Here is a 19,844-nt window from a genome sequence, read left to right as displayed (position 1 = left end):
GGAGTACATGGCCAAATGAGGCTCAACCTATATCCATCAACTGTCGGCAGTATGCAAACCGCTCTGCAGGCAAGCCTTTTGTCAACAAATCTGCTGGATTGTCATCCGTGTGAATCTTGACAAGCTGAATCAGCTTATCATCTATCACCTCTCTGATGAAGTGATACTTCACATCAATGTGCTTCGTCTTTGCATGAAAGACAGGATTGTGTGCCAACTGAATAGCACTCTGACTGTCACAATGCAACAATGGAATATCACCTGTAATGCCCAAGCCTCCCACTAGCCGAGATAGCCATAAGGCCTCCTTGCATGCCTCTGTGGCTGCAATATATTCAGCTTCCGTGGTAGACAAGGCTGCACTGCTGCAGCCTTGATACCCATGACACTGCACCTCCAGTGAATGTATAAACATAACCGGTAGTAGACTTCCGGTTATCTGGATGACCAGCATAATCTGAATCCACATAACCATGCACCTTTGCATCCTGCTTGCCAAAGCATATGCACAACTCCTGTGTGCCCTTCAAGTATCTCATGATACCTTTCACTGCATTCCAAAGCTTCTTGCCTGGATTTGCCATATACCTGCTAACCACTCCCACTGCAAACGCAATATCAGGTCTGGTAGCAACCATGGCATACATGAGACTGCCACAAGCTGAAGCATACGGAATCTTGGCCATTTCAGCCCTATCAGCATCTGACTGTGGGCTATCCATTGCACTGAGTTTCACATATGGAGGCAATGGAGAACTAAGGGTCTTCCCCCCCTCCATATGAAACCTATGCAATACTTTGCCAATATACTCGGTCTGAGACAAATACAACAAACGCTGTCCCCTGTCTCTCCGTATCCGCATGCCCAGTATGTGATTTGCATCACCAAGGTCCTTCATATCAAAGGCCTCATGCAATCTCTTCTTAAGGTCATCAAGCTCCTTACGAGCCTTACCAGCAATAAGCATGTCATCCACATATAAAATGAGAATGATTAAGCTGCCATTTGCAGCCCTTTTGGTATATGAGCAGTGATCGACATCACTTCTCCTGAAACCTTGGGACTTCATGAAGGTATCAAATTTCTTATACCATTCCCTTGTCGTCGGTGGATCCTGAAAGTGTTCCTAGAAGCACTGTCTCTCCAATCTGGCCAGAGCACCGCGCCCCCGTGTGAGTCGTGCATGGGCTGCAGGTGTGATAGTGAAAAGAGGTCTTGTGAAGACTGCTCCTAAATAGGTGTGAGACCGCGCTATCTCTACTGGCTTGTCTTGATAATTGAAGTTGAGTCGACGGATCACTAGATGTGAGGTGTTGAAGACCATAAACTTGGTCTTCCCAAGGTTGACTGTCCGGTCTCTCTCTTTGCAGAACACCTCTAGGGCCTCCAAGTGTCTCTGCAGCCCCAGTGATGAGGATGGGATAAGGACTATGTCATTTGCATATAGCAATATCTGTATCATGAGATTGGCTAGTAGTGATCCTTCGCCTCCCAGGCGGTCTATGAAGGAAGTGATCTCATCAATGTAAAGCCCCAAGAGGGTCGGTGAGAGGGGGCGTGCTCTCGACCCAATCCGATAGTCACCCTGGGGGCGAACCTTGCCATTGACTGACTCATACAGGCTCATCACCCCCCATATCAGTGTCTCTGGAATTTGTAGCTCCTTATCTTGCGGGACTGTGGGATAGAGTCAAAAGCCTTCTGAAAGTCTACAAAGCATGTGTAGACCTTTTGGTGTTTGGGCCTCGCCTCCTCAATGATAGTCCTCAGATTGAAAATGTGGTCTAGGGTAGAGTGTTGTCTCTGGAATTCTGCCTGCCCTAGTGCCCGTTGCCCCTAAGCCTCTATGTGGCTGTTGAGCTCCTTGTCTAAAAGTGATCGTTACATCTTGGCCGGAGTATGGGCGATCATGAGGGTACGGTAGTTCCAAGTCTCCATAGGGTCTTTGGCTTTGTGTATCGGTAGAATAGTGGTAGTGCTCCAAGTAGGTGGAAAACCGTGGCGCACAGCCGGATTGAACATCTGTGCTACGATTGGTGCTAGGATCTCCTGTCCATGTGCAAAGTGCTCGGTCCATAGGCCCTCATGGTCTTGCGCTGTTTGATTGTGTAATCTGTGAAGTGCTACTCGGACTGGCAAACAAGTGGCAAGTAGTGGGCTTGGGCATAGAGGACATATCCGGTCGTGTGTGCAGCTGGACATCATAAAAGGAACATGCATACGTGTGTTTGGATCGGTGATGGGCATATGTGGCTTCCCCTCCGATAGAAATCCCCATCTAGTGGTTTGGTCTCCTCCTCGAAAAGATCTGACAATCTCGTCCATTCTGTGTGAGGAAGGCCCGCCTCTTAAGATGTGTAAATTGTCAAAAGATCCTTTGTGTCTTGGGTGGTGTCAGATGACCCAGAGCCTGCTCCTGTTTCAACTGGGCTCTCCTCTTTGCACTTGTCATCAAACCAAGGGTTTTGGGGCATCTTCCCATCTCGGACCCGCATGGGTCGGGTCGTGGGAAATGATTTGGTAGCAACATTACGTACTACAGAGACAAGGATGTCAGAGGCGCTGGTGAGGTCTACATCATCTCCAAGTAGAGTCGGGAGCCCCCTGGGTAAGTGACTCATGTACAGTGGTTCAACGGTATGGTCAAAGTGGATATGGATGCGTGCAAGTATGGGGGGGGTCTCCCTATGGCTTGGCATAGTGGCAGAGATATGGAAGGCACATATTAGTGGTCAGCTGGGGGGGGAAGAGAGAGAGAGAGAGAGAGAGAGAGAGAGACAGAGAGAGAGAGAGAGAGAGACTTCGCGGGCCTATGGAACAAAGTACAAAGTACACCAAAAGGGGAAAAAACTCATACAAGCTACAAAGGGCGTGCTAAGACCCTTGCTGTGTACTATGCTAAAATAAAGAGCTCAATAGCTCAAGCAAAATCAAGTATAAAACATATCATGTCCTATTTGAAGTCGATTGAGAGATAGAGTTGGAACTGAGAATCCGAAAGCCGGCATTGTGGTGACCTGTCTATGAGCGGTGAAAATGTCTCGGATTTGCATCTATTGGGTTGTCTCATGCTGTGGTGCCGGAGGGGGATGTGGTCTCTTTGATCTTTGAACCCAAACAGGGCTATGTCCGGAGTGACCCCTCGTCTCTGGCGGTCTGACGAGGAAAGTTGTTATAGGTTTGAGCTCAAAAGAGTGTCTCTGGTTTTCTCCGTATCGTGGGTGGACTCTGCAACCCTCTCTCAATAGCTCCTCTTCCTGCACCCCACTGTGTCCTAGAGCTGACTCAACTGCATAGAAATTGTGACTCGCCGTTGTGTCTAGTTAGCGTATGTATCCTGTGGTCTAGTCGACTCCTGTTGCTCTCGGATCTGTCGTAGCCGGGTCTCCCTGTGTTAGCTCATACCAAGTAGATAGAGCCCAATGCAACACCTGGTCATGGAAGTGGATCAATCGTGATAGTGGGCCGAAGCCACTCTCATCTTGATAGAGACAGTGGTATCGCCCTGGATCTCGTAGCAAGTTGGGCAGGTACAGAGAAAGTGCTCCTCTGTCTCAATCACTCCTAATGTGCATACCATGTAGGTCCGTTGCTCTCTGGGTATACGTTGTTCTCCTTGTCTCAATCCTCAGTTGATGGGAAGAAACCCGCATTTGTCCAATAGCTATCCTTAGTGGATGTGAGACTCCTCTGTCCTCGAGATACTGGGTTTGATGATGAATCCCTCCTTCGAAACACTCAGGTTGTGGTTGTAGTAGAATTGGGTCTTGGTGGGGAGCTCGTAATCTACCTCCGAAGCCTGAGAGATGTGTGGAGTTGAGGAGATCTAACCATATGATACAGTTAATATCATCTCGTGGGATCGACTCAAGGGGTGCATCCATACTGTACTGAAAGGAGGGGAGCCTATCCATGTGAATCATGTGTTTGGAAAACCATGTGGATATACGTGCATACCATGTGTCCGCCCCGCTCTTAGCTAGTCAGCTGGATGGCTCGATGGCCAGCCTCGGTAGTCTCCAGTGGGGTATGTCCCAGAGAGTATCACTGTCTGAAAGATGGCATCAGTCTGTAGTGGTGCCATGATGAACGTGCCTGTACTATCTCATGCGGGACCGAGGCCTTGCTCCAAATCATCCTAGATTTTAGAGTCACTTGTAGCTGCTCAAATCTTCTCCACTTTGCTATCGGTACATCACAACCCCAGAAGGGTGCTGCATACATGGCCGTCGGTTGCACTAGCATATCGAAGAGCCAGCACTTTGACGGTGGATCTTGAAAGTGTGTCTTGAAGCACCGTCTCTCCTATCCTCGTGTAAGTTGTGCATGAGCTGCATGTGTCATAGTGAAAAGGGGTCCTGTGAAGACTGTTATAGATCTTGCACTTCAGTATGATGTATATTAGCGTGGCAAGCCCTATCTTTCTCCGTGATAGCTGAGGGTGATTGGAGATGTCTGTATGTGCACACATGCAGGCAGTTTGAGGGTTTGGGGCTCCACATGGATAGATTACCGGCTTTCCAATATAGCATTGAGGTTCATTTAGTTCGCTCACATATCCCAAGGTTAACCAGGTTATCCTTGACGACTTTATATAGCCACACATTTCAGGAAATAGTTGGCATCTGCTTACAGATTTCAAAGGAGGGATTTATTGATCCACCAAGGTATACAAGAATCCACCTCCCACATTTGTTGAGGATATAGATTGGGCAGTTTTGTGTCTTATCGCATTGATTTAGGATGGGATGCGGGCATACCTACAGGGAGTCGTATCTGTAACTTATGTGATGAACGGGAGATTGAATCGGAGGAGATTGTGCTTTCTGGTGCCCTATGCATTATGAGAGCCAAGGTCATTATCATTGTCTCTTGAGGGATGCTTTGGGACTCCTTTCCAGTTTCCTTTCTCACCTAGACCAGAGATCTGTAGCTGCTTTAATTCATGAGGATGTCAGGAGCAAAGAGCATTTGCTCATGTTATATAGGCAAGATGAGGGCACCCAGCCAAACTCTAATCGAGGCAAGATCACGTTTTTTTTCCCAGATCAATCATATGAACTAGCAGATCTCAGGTGGTCGATGAGGCCAAGATCAAGTGACACGATCAAACATGTGTAGGAATGCACTATCTCTATTGGATCATCTCGATAAGTGAAGCTGAGTCGACAAAGCATTGCATGTGAGGTGCTGAAGACCATAATCTTGGTCTTCCCAAGGTTGACTGGCAGGTCTCTCTCTTTGCAGAACACCTCTAGGGCCTCCAAATGTCTTTGCAGCCCCTTTGCTGAGGATAAAATAAGAACTATGTCATTAGCGTATAGCAATATCTGTATCATGAGATCGGCCAGTAGTGATTCTTCGCCTCCTAGGTGGTCTATGAAGAAACAGATCTCATCAATGTAAAGCCCAAAAAGGGTCGGTGAAAGGGGGCAGCCTTGCTTCACTCTGATCGTACTCTCGACCCAATTCGATAGACCACCTGGGGCATGTCCTGATCATGCGGGATCGTGGGACAGTGTCAAAAGCTTCTGAAAGTCTACAAAGTATGTGTAGACCTTCTAGTGTCTAGATCTCGCCTCCTCAATGATAGCCCTCAGAGTGAAGATGTGATCTAGGGTAGAATGCTATCTTGAGAATCCTGCTTGTCCTAGTGCTTGTTGCCCCCGAGCCTCTTCATGGCTGCTGACCTCCCTCTCTGAAACTGATCCATAAATCTTGGCTAGAGTATGGCCAATCATGAGGATATGGTAGTTCCCAGTCTCCATAGGGTTCGGCTTTGTGTATTTGCACAATAGTGGTGGTGCTCCAAGCAGGTGGGAAGCTGTGACACAGCCCAATTGAACATCTGTGCTAGCACCGGAGCTAGGACCTTTTGTCCATGTGGAAAGTTCTCAGCCCAAAGGCCCTCATGGTCCTATGCTCTGTGATTGTGTGATCGATGAAGTGCAGCCGGTACATTCTGTGTGGTGAACAATTGACAAGTGGTGGGCCTCGATATAGAGGACATATCCGGCAGTGTCTGCATCTGGGCATCATAGAGGGAACATGCATACGTTGATAAAAGAAAAGAGGGGAAAATAGAGAGAGTGGAAAAAAGGTGCAAGAAAAGCTTAGAAGACTATAAGTCTTTTCCAAAAGATTCAATGTCCATTCACATGAAGTCTTCCTCTTCACAAAACTCTAGATGCAAGATACATTCAGGGAGATCCTCTGTTAGAATGATTGTTATAATTCAGCAGTGACCAATGTAATGTAATAAGTAGGTTAGGGGCACTTTTCCCTCATTTTAGAGGTTTTTCCCCCTAACCACAGTTAGTTCACTAACTACCGTCAGTGAAAGATAAGGTTTTGTCACTTAGACAAAACCTATCCCACTCTTCAGTTCTATCACACTCTTCTATTGCAACTATTGCTTTCAGCTGTCACTCTCCTACTCACATTTGGTATCAAAGCAGTTCTCCTTCCCGGACCTGCTCCCAGCTCGCGCATCTGCTCTCAGCTCCCGTCCGTACAACTCCCAAGCGTGCAGCTCCCAGCGCATTCCGTACAATTGCGCACGCAGCCCAAGCTGCAAATTTCGTATAAGTGCCGTACACACGTACGGATCTGAAGCGGCGCCCGTACACTGCTCCCGTGAGCAGTCCATACTGCACGTCAACCTTGCTCTAGTCTGTACTTTGTACTGCAGAGTGTCGTCGTCCGTACAAGCTGCCAGGTCCGTACACTTGCAGCATCACCTTCCGTATTGTGGCACCACCTTTCGCCGGCCATACAACTCTCCGTACCCATGTGTCCGTACATTGGCTGTTAGTGTGCCATACATCGACGTCCATACAACGTTGGCCGTACATTTATGCGTCAGCGCTGTACTTTGCTGTACATTCTGTACAGCATTTGCCATACAGGCAGTACATCTGCGTCAGCCCGTCGCCGTACAGTCGTACATCTGCGCCGCACAACTGTCGTCCGTACAGCAGCAGCAGCAGCAGCCGTACAGCCGTACATTGTATGGATTTCATACTGACAGTTCCGTACAATCTGAAGAGGCCGTACTTTTTGCAGATTTTTTCTTTGCAGGACTCTGGAAGGTGTTTCGTGACAGGCATTTGCGTAGAGAGCCATTGTTTGGCTAAGATCTGGCAAGAATTTGAGGCATTCCGTATTTGGGAACATACTTTGCATTTGTTGCAGAGAATTGCAAAAATTTGGGGCTTTTGCAATCACACTGCAATTTTGCAGTGAAATTTGGCGCTTTTGCAGGCAGAGTGCAATTTGTGCAACATTTGGGGCTTTTAGACCATTTGCCCCTTTCTAGTTGCAATTTGAAGCCACAAATTGGGGCTTTTGTGTTGGGAGAGCAATTTTGCAGGTTTCAGTTCACACTGCCTTTCTGTAAGTGTTTTGAAGCACTTTTGGCAGGTTTTGGGAGAGATTGGATGCTCTGGCAGATATTTGACAGAGACATTACAGAGATTTGAGTTGCATTTTCAGCCAGTGTTTGGCTGTATTTTTTTGGGAATTGTGCACTTCATTCCCAGCAAGGGAATTCAGATTTGCATTTGCTGTATTTTCTTTCTCAGACATGGCCCAACAAAATCAGAATGATTTCTAGTTCAGTGGTCTCTCACAAGAGGATAAGCTGGATGGTACCAACTACTCCCTCTGGAGTTTTATGGTACGCAACATTCTGATTTCTCGTAATTTGTGGGACTATGTAAATGGGGATGAGATCCGGCCAGCAATACCCCTCCCCAGCAAGGAGGAGGCAGAGGTCGTGCACAGGGTACAACTGCAGGACAAGTTATTGGTGTAGCTATACCTACCACTCCAGAGCAAAAGAGATGGGATTCACGTGATGCTTTAGCTTTGTTGTGTATCTCTCTTTCAGTGAAAAGATTCATCATTCCGCATATTTGGTCGTGTAAGACCTCAAAGGCAGCATGGGATATTTTGGAGAGCATGTATGCAGCTCGGAATGATGCCAGGGTGTCTTTTTTGAAAAGAGAATTGTCTCATACACATATGGAAGAGGGTGACTCAATGTCAATGCACCTCACAAAGCTACAGGATTTACGAGAGCAATTGCTGAATATTGATGAGATCATTCCTGATTCATAGATGATTACCACTACTCTGAATTCTCTTCCTGAGTCTTATCTCAGCTTTCATACCTCGCTAAATTTGTCATTGAGGGGGGGGGGTGCAAATCCTCTCAATTTTCAGGAGTTGATAGGACTTCTGTTGCAGGAAGAGCAGACCAGGAAAAACATGGCTTCACGAGCAGGTGAACATGCCATGCTTTCAAAATTCAAGCCTAAAGGAAAGGGACAAGCAAATACATCAGCAAATCAGCCTTCCAGTGGTTCAGGACAGCCTTCTCAAAAGGCTAAGGGTGATGCAGGTAAGCCCAAGAAGAAGGGTATATGTCATTACTGCAAAAAGCTAGGTCATTACATTGGAGAATGCAAGAAGAGGCTTGCAAAAGAAAAGAAAAACAGCTCTGGTATGGCTATTTGAGATTCAGCTCCTCATGCATCTGACAATGAGCAAGCTACAGCCAACTTTGTGGAACACGACTATGCCTTCTTGTCTTGCATTTCAAACTCTCAGTTGGCTGCTCCGGATATTACAGCCACTTGTAATGATGACTCTTATGCTTTTCTGACATGCAGTTATGATTCTTCCAAGGATGCATCAGCTTTCAGTGTCAATGAGACACTAAATACATGGTATTTTGATAGTGGTGCCTCAAAGCATATCACTTCCAGGAAGTGTCTTTTCACATCTCTGCATCCACCTCCCGTTGGTAAAAAGGTCACATGTGCCAACAACTCCTCCTATTCAGTTCGTGGTCCAGGAGAAGTTGAGCTTACAGCCATTGATGGCTCAACATTCAAAATTTCTGATGTCTTGTATGTGCCTGGTATCACAAAAAATCTACTTTCAGTGTCCACTCTTAACAGAGCTGGATTTCAGGTCATTTTTGAAGATGACAAGTGTGCAGTCCATGACAGAGAGAATGACTATACCTTGAGATTGTCTGGCACTTTGTTATGTGGTCTTTTTCACATGTATGAGAAAAGACCAGCACATGCTCTTGCAGTTTCCACTCCTACTGCTGCTATGCAGAATGCGGAGTTATGGCATGCCAGATATGGACACATGCATTATGGCAGCTTGATGACACTTGCTATGGTTGATGCATTGCCTCCTCTTGAAACACGTCCTCCACAGGTCGGGTGCATTCTTGGTAAAATGCACAGATTTCCTTTCAAGAAGGATGGATCAGTAAAAGCTGTTCGAAAATTACAGCTTATTCATAGTGATGTTTGTGGTCCCATGAGGACTCCGTCAATTTGGTGGTCATCTTTACTTTGTCACTTTTATAGATGACTATTCCAATTACACTTGGGTTTATGGGCTGAAATGCAAATCAGAAGTGTTTATGGTTTTCAAACACTTTGCAGCCATGGTTGAAAATGAATCAGGACTCAAGACACAGACATTACGCACAGATAGAGGAGGGGAGTATTTATCTGCAGATTTTGATGCATTTTTAAAAGACAAGGGCATTGCACCTCAGCTTACAGTGAGGCTAACCCCTCAGCAAAATGGCAAAGCTGAGAGGACAAAACGTACTCTTATGGAGATGGATAGATGCATGCTAAAAAGCAAAAGATTGCCTCACAAATTTTGGAGATTGCCTCACAAATTTTGGCTTGAAGGTCTCATGTGTGCCAATTATGTTTTGAATCGGGCTCCCACAAAAGCTTTGAAGACCAAGACTCCCTATGAAGTTTAGCAAGGGAGAAAGCCTTCTGTGGATCATTTTCGTGTTTTTGGATGCCTTGCATATGCTCATGTGCCCGTTGAGTTTCGGCATAAGTTGTCTGATAAGGCAATCAAATGCATTTTTGTTGGATACAGTGCAGAGAGCAAGGGCTACCGTCTCTACAATCTTGTCACACGCAAGAATATTATCAGTAGAGATGTTATATTTTGAGAAAATTCAGCTCACACTCAAGCTGAATTTGATATGCCTACTTCTTCCGATGATGTCTTTGAGGGATTACTACCCATTGCCTTGGGTTCCCCTGCTGATATATCTGATGCAAATCACAATTTACAGATACCTTCACATGCTTCGATTCAGCCACAGGATGTCTTACCACCTCCACAAGCAGTGGAAGAGGTTGTTCAGCAAGAAATTGCAGATATACATGTAGCAAAAACAGTTTCAAATTGGCTGTTACAAACTCTCAGGGAGAGTAAAATTGATGCTCCATTACCTGGCAGAACTTGTAGTGCAGTAAGGCACATGGGGGGAGCTCTTTCAGTTGAATTAGCTTATGCAGGTTCTCTTCTTGATGAGGAGGAGCTTGAGACATTTGAAGAAGCACAGGAGAATGTGCATTGGATGAACACCATGCACGATGAATTGCAGTCCATTCAGAAAAATCAGACATGGGAAGTTGTGGATTTGCCACCAGGTAAACATGCCATAGGTACACGGTGGGTTTTCAAAGTCAAAAGAAAGCCAGATGGGTCCATTGATCGGTACAAGGCAAGGCTGGTTGCAAAAGGATATGCTTAGAAAAAGGGCATAGACTATGAGGAGACTTTTGCTCCTACATTCAGGATGACAACCATCAGATCGGTTATAGCCATGGCTACAAATTTTGAATGGAATGTTCATCAGTTGGACATTAAAACAGCTTTCCTTAATTGAGACTTGAATGGAATGTTCATCAGTTGGACATTAAAACAGCTTTCCTTAATGGAGACTTGTTGGAAGAGGTTTATGTCAAATAACCTCCGGGCTTTGAAATTTCAAGAAATGCACTTCAGGTATGCAAGCTGAATAAAGCTTTGTATGGGCTGAAACAAGCCCCACGTGCATGGTATGCCAAAATTCATGCCTTTCTGACCAGCAAGGGGCTGCACAATAGTCCAACTGAGAGCACCCTCTACATCAAGAAGGATGGGGGGGATATTTTAGTCATCATTCTTTACGTAGATGACTTACTGCTCACAGGGTCAAATGAGGATAATATTGCAGATTTTAAAGCTGAATTGCAGACCACTTTTGACATGTCAGATTTGGGGCTACTACACTTTTATTTGGGGATCTAGTTCACTCAAGAGAAAACTGGCATCGTTATGTCTCAATCCAAGTATGTGCAGAAACTCTTAGACAGATTCAACATGTAGGATTGTAAGCTACTCCCATGGAGCCGGGGCTGAAGCTTACAAATGCATGATGCAGGTGAATCAATTGATGTCACACTCTACAGTCAGGCCGTTGGATGCCTTATTTATCTCTGCAATACACGGCCTGATATTCAGTTTGCAGTTTCTCAGGTGAGCAGATATATGCACAGTCCAAAGACTATGCATTGGCAGGATGTAAAATGCATCTTCCGTTACTTGCAAGGTACAAAGTCTTTTGGCTTGATGTTTCCCAGGGGGGGTGACTTGCAGATGCATGCCTACAGTGAGTCGAATTGGGTTGGAGACTATGACACTAGGCAGTCCACAAGTGGCAATTGTTTCTTTTTGGGCAAAGCTTGTATTTGTTGGTTAAGCAAGAAACAGTCTACAATGGCTACCTCCTCATGTGAAGCTGAGTACAGGGCAGCTTTCACAGCGACAGTTGAATGTGTTTGGCTGCGTCGTTTATTTGCTGATCTTCATCTTTCATTGGAGGGTCCTACTCCAATTCTCACTGATAGTCAGAGCGCTATTGTAGTGGTAAAGAATCCTGTGTTTCATGCTCGCACGAAGCACATTGAGGTTCACTATCACTACGTCAGAGAGAAGATGCATGCATGAGAGATCAGTATGAGTGCCCTGAACTTATCTCCTTTTGGTGATTGATCATTTCCTTGTACATGACATTGGCACTGCAGGGGGGTGTTAGAATTATTGTTATAATTCAGCAGTGACCAATGCAATGTAATAAGTAGGTTAGGGGCACTTTTCCCTCATTTTAGAGGTTTTTCCCCCTAACCACAGTTAGTTCACTAACTACGGTTAGTGAAGGATAAGGTTTTGTCACTTAGACAAAACCTATCCCACTCTTCAGTTCTATCACACTCTTCTATTGCAACTATTGCTTTCAGCTCTCACTCTCCTACTCACATCCTCCTCATCAGTCAGAGTTATTCCTACCCATTCTTCTTCTATTACTCGTAGAAGCAACGACCAGTAATTTCCATGAACCTCACTAAAAAATACCTCAATCTGGAAAATCTGGAAACCATAAAAAAGAACTCTGAGTACCTCTGAGTCTAACTCCAAAGACAGAATCATATTCAACTAAAAAAAAAAGGGCTTATGAAACACAAACTGTAGCCAGGACAAGTAGGATCAGAAACAGTGTGGGCTCCAAGTGATGATCTTATGCACCGGGCTCCCAAAGCGTGTACAAGAAACCGAGACAAATCCCCACAAAACTAACTGATATCAGATACAAAAAAAAAAAAGAGAATCCACGATTCAGGATGCACAGGACATTGATGACTTTCAAATCTGCACCACTGCCAAAAACCCTCTTCACAGTTCAGTAATAAGTCAACCACGTATAGCCACACACTCACAGCCCACAGTGATCGTTATCACTATGTGTATGCTCAAGAACCGAACCACGAAACAATTTCAGAGCTCCACAAAACAGATCGCACGTAGACCAGGCAAGAATTTCTCCAAGTCAGAAATTGCCTCGTTCAGCGTGTGCGAATCAGCTTATCCATGCATATACGCAGCCAATAAGAGTCTCGTTCATGCCCATGAACTAATACCAGCCTGCATACTAACATCATGCTCCCCTGGACAATATAATCTGTAAAAAAGAACCGTGCTAGACTCAAGGTAATCCAGCATACAAACTGAGGCAGCAACATCAACGATCAACAGCATCCTACCAAAGCGTTATCTTACCTCACACACAACATCTTCTCACAATCATTTAGAGAAACAGTGTCGCACTGATCTGCAGCAAGGATCCTTCCCCTCAACAATGATTGAAGAGCATCGGTCTCACATAGACAAGCTCCATTCGTCACCTTGTCAAGCAAGGAAATGCTTCAGCCTCAATCTCTCACGACCTCTGCTATCACCTACGAGCCTCTTCACCCGCATAGTCGTTCCACGCCTCTCGTCAAGAGCAACAAGTGATCCTTCCAGCAAGCTCCCATCGATCAGCTCCCAGCTGCCACCTCGCCATCCAAAAGCTCATTCTCACCATCTAAGTAGTGCATGGGCATGTTACTTCCCAAACGGTCCAGCCACCTCAGACACGATTAGCCGAGAATCCTAGATTCTTCATTTGCCAATTCCATCCACATGCATGCAGCTCTTTTTGGACCTAGTATTTGCCACGATCACCCATGTGATGCTTTGCTTTAGCCCCCTTTACTTTCAAAAGAATTTCAACATTTAATGCCAAGGCCTTTTTCCCCCTTTTAACCTACTAGCACCTAACTTTGCCAAAGCCTTCATATAACATTTTAACATGAATTTACTCACATATCCTTATCCAATGCTTACAACAAGGGTTGGAAAATGCCCCAACCCATTACATGCCTGGAAGCATGACCCTCAACATAGGTGATGATCACCAATAACATTACAAACTATTCAGGTGATGATCACCAATAACATTACAAACATGAGAATAGGACAACAATTAGGAACACATGCCATCATGTCACCACACATACGAAATTGGATACCATGCTCCGGATTACCTTGGTGCAACCGCATTGCGTTTTCATCATATCCCAAAAGTCCCTGCAAAAGCATTTACAATCTTGAAAAAATATTTACATCAGTATAGAGTCTTTTGATGAGAGTGTCCATAAACTCAAAACTACGACCCACTAGCTATGTGCCTACCCTCCAGTATAAACAGTGCTCAAAAACTTATTACAGATTTTAGTCTATCATATTTTGCTCACCCACAGGCTGCAGAATTTCATGTCTTGCAGCTCAGTTTTGAACATATGCTTCAGCTCATCTGAAACATCTTCATCCATAAGACTCTCCAAATTGTCTTCAATAATCACTGCCGGTCCACATAGGCTCACTTGCATTGTTCTAATCACATATTTCTTCAACCTCAGACCATTGACTCTGCTCTTGTGCATCTTGCCATCCAGATCCTCAAGCTAATAAGAGCCATTTGCAAACTTCTTGACCACACGATACGGTCCGTCCCATCTTGTTACAAACCTTGTTTTAAATGTAAGGTCCAGTTTGCTGTCATACCGGAACACCAAATCCGCCTCCTTGATATCTTTGTCTCTGTATTTCAGATTTGCTCTTCACTGGTTTTTTTCTTGAACCATTGCATAGTGCTCCACAGCCTTCAATCTGTGCAATTTTGCCTTGCATATCCAATAATCGATTCTGGAAAGCTGAGTTTGGCTTTTCTTTCAACTTCATCAACATCTGGAGTGCTGGAATCTCCACCTCCAATGGTAAAAGTGCTTCCTTCCCATATACCAAGTGATAAGGTGAAAACTGATTACCCCCTTTGATTGCAATTCTATGTGCTATAACTCTTTTCATGAGTTCTCATCATCTTTCCCATAATACTTGTACATTCTCCATTAAAATGTTCATTCATACCATTACATTGAGGATAATGTGGAGTAGCATACCTATGCTTGATTCTCAGCTTGTTACAAAGTAAATCCATAAGTTCACTCTTGAAACTAGGTCCTCTATCAGAAACAAGCTCCAAAGGTACACCAAACCGGCAACATATATCCTCATAAATAAACGTACACACCGTTTTAGCATTAACAGCTCGAACAACTCTTGCTTCAGCCCCTCTTGACAAGTAATTAATAACAGTAAGCATGTAACAATTACCTCGAGCAGTCATTGGCATGGGCCCAATAGCGGCAATACCCCACTTTTGAAAAAATGTTATAAGCTATCATGATATTTCTTAGCTCTGGATGTAAGATTTTGCTACCAATTTGTTGACACTGTAGGCAGGACTTACACCAATGCCTTATATCCCTTTGTAAGGAAGGCCAGACATATCCTTCTGTTAAAATCTTCCTTAGCATGTTTTTGAAAGCAAAATGGCCACCACAAATACCCTCATGGTTAGCTTCCAGTATATGTAAAATCTCTTCATGCCAGGGTACTCCTTTGAGTATTAGATCAGCCCCTTTTAAAAATAAAACATCATTAACCATACAGTAAGGCTGGGAGGCTTTCACCTTTTGCTTGGGAACTTCATTAGGAACTTTCCCAGACAATAAAAACTTTCCTCCTTAGCCAAAAACTCCGTACCTTTGTAAAGAGGTTCTTGTATCTTCATTGCTTCCACATAAACCTCAGCTAACTCTTGGGCAGCATCATGAGCATTAATTGGCGAGGTCTATATGATCTCCTAGTAAGGTCGGGAGCTTTGTGGCTAGGTGAGTTGTGTACACGGGGTCAAGGGCAAGGTCAAAGTGAATATGAACGTGTGCGGGCGTGGGGAGAGCTCTCCTTGTGGCTGGCATGGTGGCAGAGATATGGAAGGCCAAGTATGAGTACTCAGCTTCGAGTGGGGGCGGGGTGGGTATGGCGAAGTTGTGTATCCTTGAGACAAAGTCTAGTGGGCTTAGTAGATAGTTGACTATACTAGACTGACCTTCATTCGGGAAGCAAGTGAGTCTTCCAGAAGATGGCCATCTATGAAGAGCATTATAGATGATCAAGTCGTGGATTGCCCCTAGCTCAAGTAGATGCCGTCCATATCCTGTAATGAAGGGGAAAAAGGGTCAAGTTAGAGGCCCTTTTGGAGGTCCTTTAGGTGGAAAATGTGGAGGGACTATATAACTCCCCATTCACCCCCTACTATGTACTTTTTGACGTGACATCTAATCCTATCTACTCCCTCCACCTTCCTCCTACGTGCTGCCTACACTCTCTCCCAATCTCTCTCTATCTCTCTTCCCCTCTCTCTCTCTCTCTCTCTCTCTCTCTCTCTCTCTCTCTCTCTCTCCCCTCTTCCTTTGCCCTCTCCTTTTCCCCCTTTCTTGCCATCTCTGGCGCTTCACCAACTCAGCCCCGGCCTCCTTCATTGCATTGGTATCAGAGCACTGACTCTGGCACTCTTGTTCTCTCCCCTATACGGTTCAGGTGCTCCAATCTGTATGTTGTTTACAGTGTGAGTGGCTACTATGTTGAATGGACAAAGCACTCACGCTACAATGACTAAGGGACAAAGCAGTAAGAAGTTTTGAGATGGACGCCAACGAATGCAGACATAAGGTCTTAGGAGCAATGTGGAGTGCTAACGTGGCTGGGAGAATCGGACTCAAGATTACCCAGAATTTCAGCAAGGAGGTTGGCCAGAGATCTCAGGAAGGAGCATGCTCTCTACGCATTGAATGTGTCAGTGCCTCAGGTAGGTAGCATTCTCCATGTTGAGGATTGTGATATGCAGCAGTTGCTATCGGAGGTTGCTGATGTATTTGCTGATATGCCATCCCAATTGCCTCCAAAGAGGGATGTGGATCATGCCATTGTTCTAGAGCCTGGCAGTGAGCCCATTAACAAAGCCCCATAGCGTCTCTCAAAGGTTGAGTGAGAGAAAGTGGCAGTATAGGTGCGGGAATTGCTTTTGAGAAGAACTTCATCTCTCATAGCACTTCTCCTTTTGCCTCTTCGGTGCTTTTGGTGAAGAAGAAGGATGGATCGCACCGTATGTGCATTGATTAGAGGGATCTAAATAAGGCCACTATCAAGAACAGGTTTCCAATCCCCTGGATAGATGACCTGTTGGATGAACTCAAGGGTGCTCAGTTTTTCACGAAGATGGATTTGAGGTCTGGTTACCATCAAGTCAGGGTGAAAGAAGGAGATGAGCACAAGACGGCCTTCCGCATAGAACGGGGCTTGTATGAATTCAAGGTGATGATGTTTGGATTGACTGCACCGGCCACCTTCTAGGCTTTGATGAACAAGATATTGCAGCCTCTTCTTTTAAGATGGGTGCTAGTTTTCTTTGATGATATCCTCATTTACAGCAAGGATAGACAAGAGCACATTAAGCATGTGAAGCATGTGCTGAAAATTTTGAGGATGCATAAGCTTTATGCAAAAGCCAGCAAATGCACTTTTATGGCAAAGGAGATTGAGTACCTGGGGCATATTGTGAATAGACGTGGCATTTGCGTGGATCTCGCAAAGGTGCAATGCATCAAAGATTGGCCACAGCCACAAAATCCCACCGAGTTGAGAGGATTTTTAGGTCTTGCTTCCTTCTATAGGCGCTTTTTAGGTCATGCACCTGTCCTGGTATGCCTTGATTTTTTGCGTCCTTTTATTGTGGAGGCAGATGCCAGTGGCAAAGGATTGGGGGCTGTTTTGAGGTAGGAACACGAGGTAATAGCCTTTGAAAGCATGAAAAGAATTCAATTACCATGTTTATGATCAGGAGATGTTGGCTATCTTGCATGCTTTCAAGAAATAGCACCACTATTATAGGACACTCGAATTCTTCCTTACCCATCCAAGCAGGAGATGTTTGTCTTTCAAAGAGGGAGATTATGTGCATTTGCGTCTCCATAAGAACCGCTATGCCTCGCTGAAAGGTAATACCATCACAAAGCTTGTTCATAAGTATTACGGTTCTTACAAGATCATCCGCAAGATTGGAGAGGTAGCATATCAGTTGGAGCTACTCAATACCTCCAGGATCCATGATGTTTTCCATGTGTCTTTGTTGAAACCACATGTTGGACATCATCTCCATGTTCTTCCCGAGTTGCCACTTATGGATGAAGAGGGCCACATCCTCTATGTCTCGGAGTGCATCGTGGGTTATAGAGACCATGTACTCCGAAACAAGGCCTACGTAGAATATCTTATCAAGTGGTGGGGACTCCCTGAGGATGAAAGCATTGTCCAGGTTCACCCCTATCTCCTACCGGATTGATTAGTTGTTGTTAGTTGCACTTTTTGGAGAGCCATGTTGCGAAATTTTGAGGGCAAAATTCTTTGGGAAGGGAAGGGGCCAAGTTAGAAGCCCTTTTGAGGCCCTTTAGGTGGGAAATGTTGAGGGACTATATAAGTCTCCATCCACCCCCTACTATGTACTTTTTGATGTGATGTCTAATCCTATCTACTCTTGCACATGCTGCCTACACTCTCTCTCCCCATCTCTCTCTATCTCTCTTCCCCTCACTCTTCTTTCTCTCTTCCTTTGCCTCTACCCCTTTCCCTCTTATCTCTCTCTTTCCTCTTCCTCTCCCCTCTCCTTTTCCCCCTTTCTTGCCATCTCTGGCGCTTCACCAACTCAGCCCTGGCCTCCTTCATTGCATATCTTGTCCCTTGTGGGGCATCTCCAGAGTGCCTCAATGTCTTGAGCTTAGCTGCATCTAGCTCTGGGCCTATGTGTGGATCTCTGTCAAGTGTGAAGTCAAACAGGCTCACCTGTCTTTTTCCGTGCATTGAAATCTCTCAGTAGGAGGGTGTCTCTTTGTCTGGAGAACTCTATGATGTCATCATGGATTGTCTCATATGGGTCGTTTCCATCTGTAGTGACCTCTCGTGCATAGGATGACGTGTCTCGAGGGAAGTAGCATACCGCAATGAAGATAGGTCGAGTATGTGGAAGCTGAACTGGTATCCACATTTGCCGTGCATGCTCCTCTCTCCGAACCATAGATAGGTGTGGTCTCAAGTGTGATGAGAGAGAGAGAGAGAGAGAGAGATGTGTGGGCGCACGTCCGTGCATGAGCCTATGTGTGGATCTTTGTCATGTGTGAAGTCAAACAGGCTGATCCGTCTTTTTCATGTCCGTGCATTGAATTCTCTCGGTAGGAGGGTGTCTCCCTGTCAGGAGAACTCCGTGATGTCATCATGGATTGTCTCGTATGGGTCGTTTCCATCTGTAGTGACCTCTCATGCATAGGATGACGTGTCTGCAGGGAAGTAGCATACCACAATGAAGATAGGTCGAGCATGTGGAAGCTGAACTGGTATCCACATCTGTTGTGCATGCTCCTCTCTCTGAACCACATATATGTGTGGTCTTAGGTGTGATTTGAGAGAGAGAGAGAGAGAGAGAGAGAGAGAGAGAGAGAGAGAGAGAGTTGTGTGTGGGTGCACGATGGGCGGGTTTTGATGGTGCATGTGAATCATCTACAGTTTTTGTAACTTCTGTTTATTGTACGCTGGCATGAATTCTCCAATTTTCTATTTATTTTTGTTCTAGAGCTTCTTGAGATGAGTAATACTTTCTAATGCTAGATCCCTCATCTTTTTTGTCTTTGTGCATCAGCGTCTTGCCCTTGGTTTCCCTTGTACATGCTCTGCATCTAAATTTGGCACATGAGGTAGTGATTTAATATTTGATGTGCCTATGCTGGATGAAGAGTGGGTTTTGGTGGTGGAGGGGATGCATGTGAATCATCTACAGTTATTGTAACCTCTGTTTATGTGTGTGCGTGTGCTTGCATGTGTGTGTTGGTGGGTGTGCATGTGAATCATCTAGAGTTATTGTATGCTGTCGTAAATACCCAAATTTTCTGTTGATTTTTGTTCAGAGCTTCTTGAGATGAATAATGCTTTCTAATGCTTTATCCGTCATCTTTTTTGTCTTTGTGCATCAGCCTCTTGCCCTTGGTTTCCTTTGTACATGCTCCGCATCTAACTTTGGCACATGAGATAGTGATTTAAGTATTTGATGTACCTATGCTGGATGAAGAGCGGTTGTAAAGGGGATTGGGGGCAAGGAGTAGATGAGCAATGACGCCAAAGCCAAGGAATTTGGTATGAGAAGTATGGTTCATCTGATGAAATATATGACTTCGAGGGCAAATGTTAA

At 45.1% G+C, this 19,844-nt stretch overlaps 1 protein-coding gene across 2 annotated transcripts in view; it reads left to right on the top strand.

Moving 5' to 3' along the window:
* LOC147881764 (uncharacterized) overlaps window positions 1-19,844 on the top strand; it is a 131,466-nt gene that overhangs the window by 51,607 nt on the left and 60,015 nt on the right. The window lies entirely within an intron of this gene.

Source organism: Dipteris shenzhenensis, chromosome 30, assembly GCF_047967505.1.
Source record: "Dipteris shenzhenensis isolate YYH24624 ecotype China chromosome 30, Dip_SZ_1.0, whole genome shotgun sequence".
NCBI classification, from domain to species: Eukaryota; Viridiplantae; Streptophyta; class Polypodiopsida; order Gleicheniales; family Dipteridaceae; genus Dipteris; species Dipteris shenzhenensis.
Note: the sequence above shows the minus strand (reverse complement) of the source record. Positions and strands in the feature narration are given on the sequence as shown.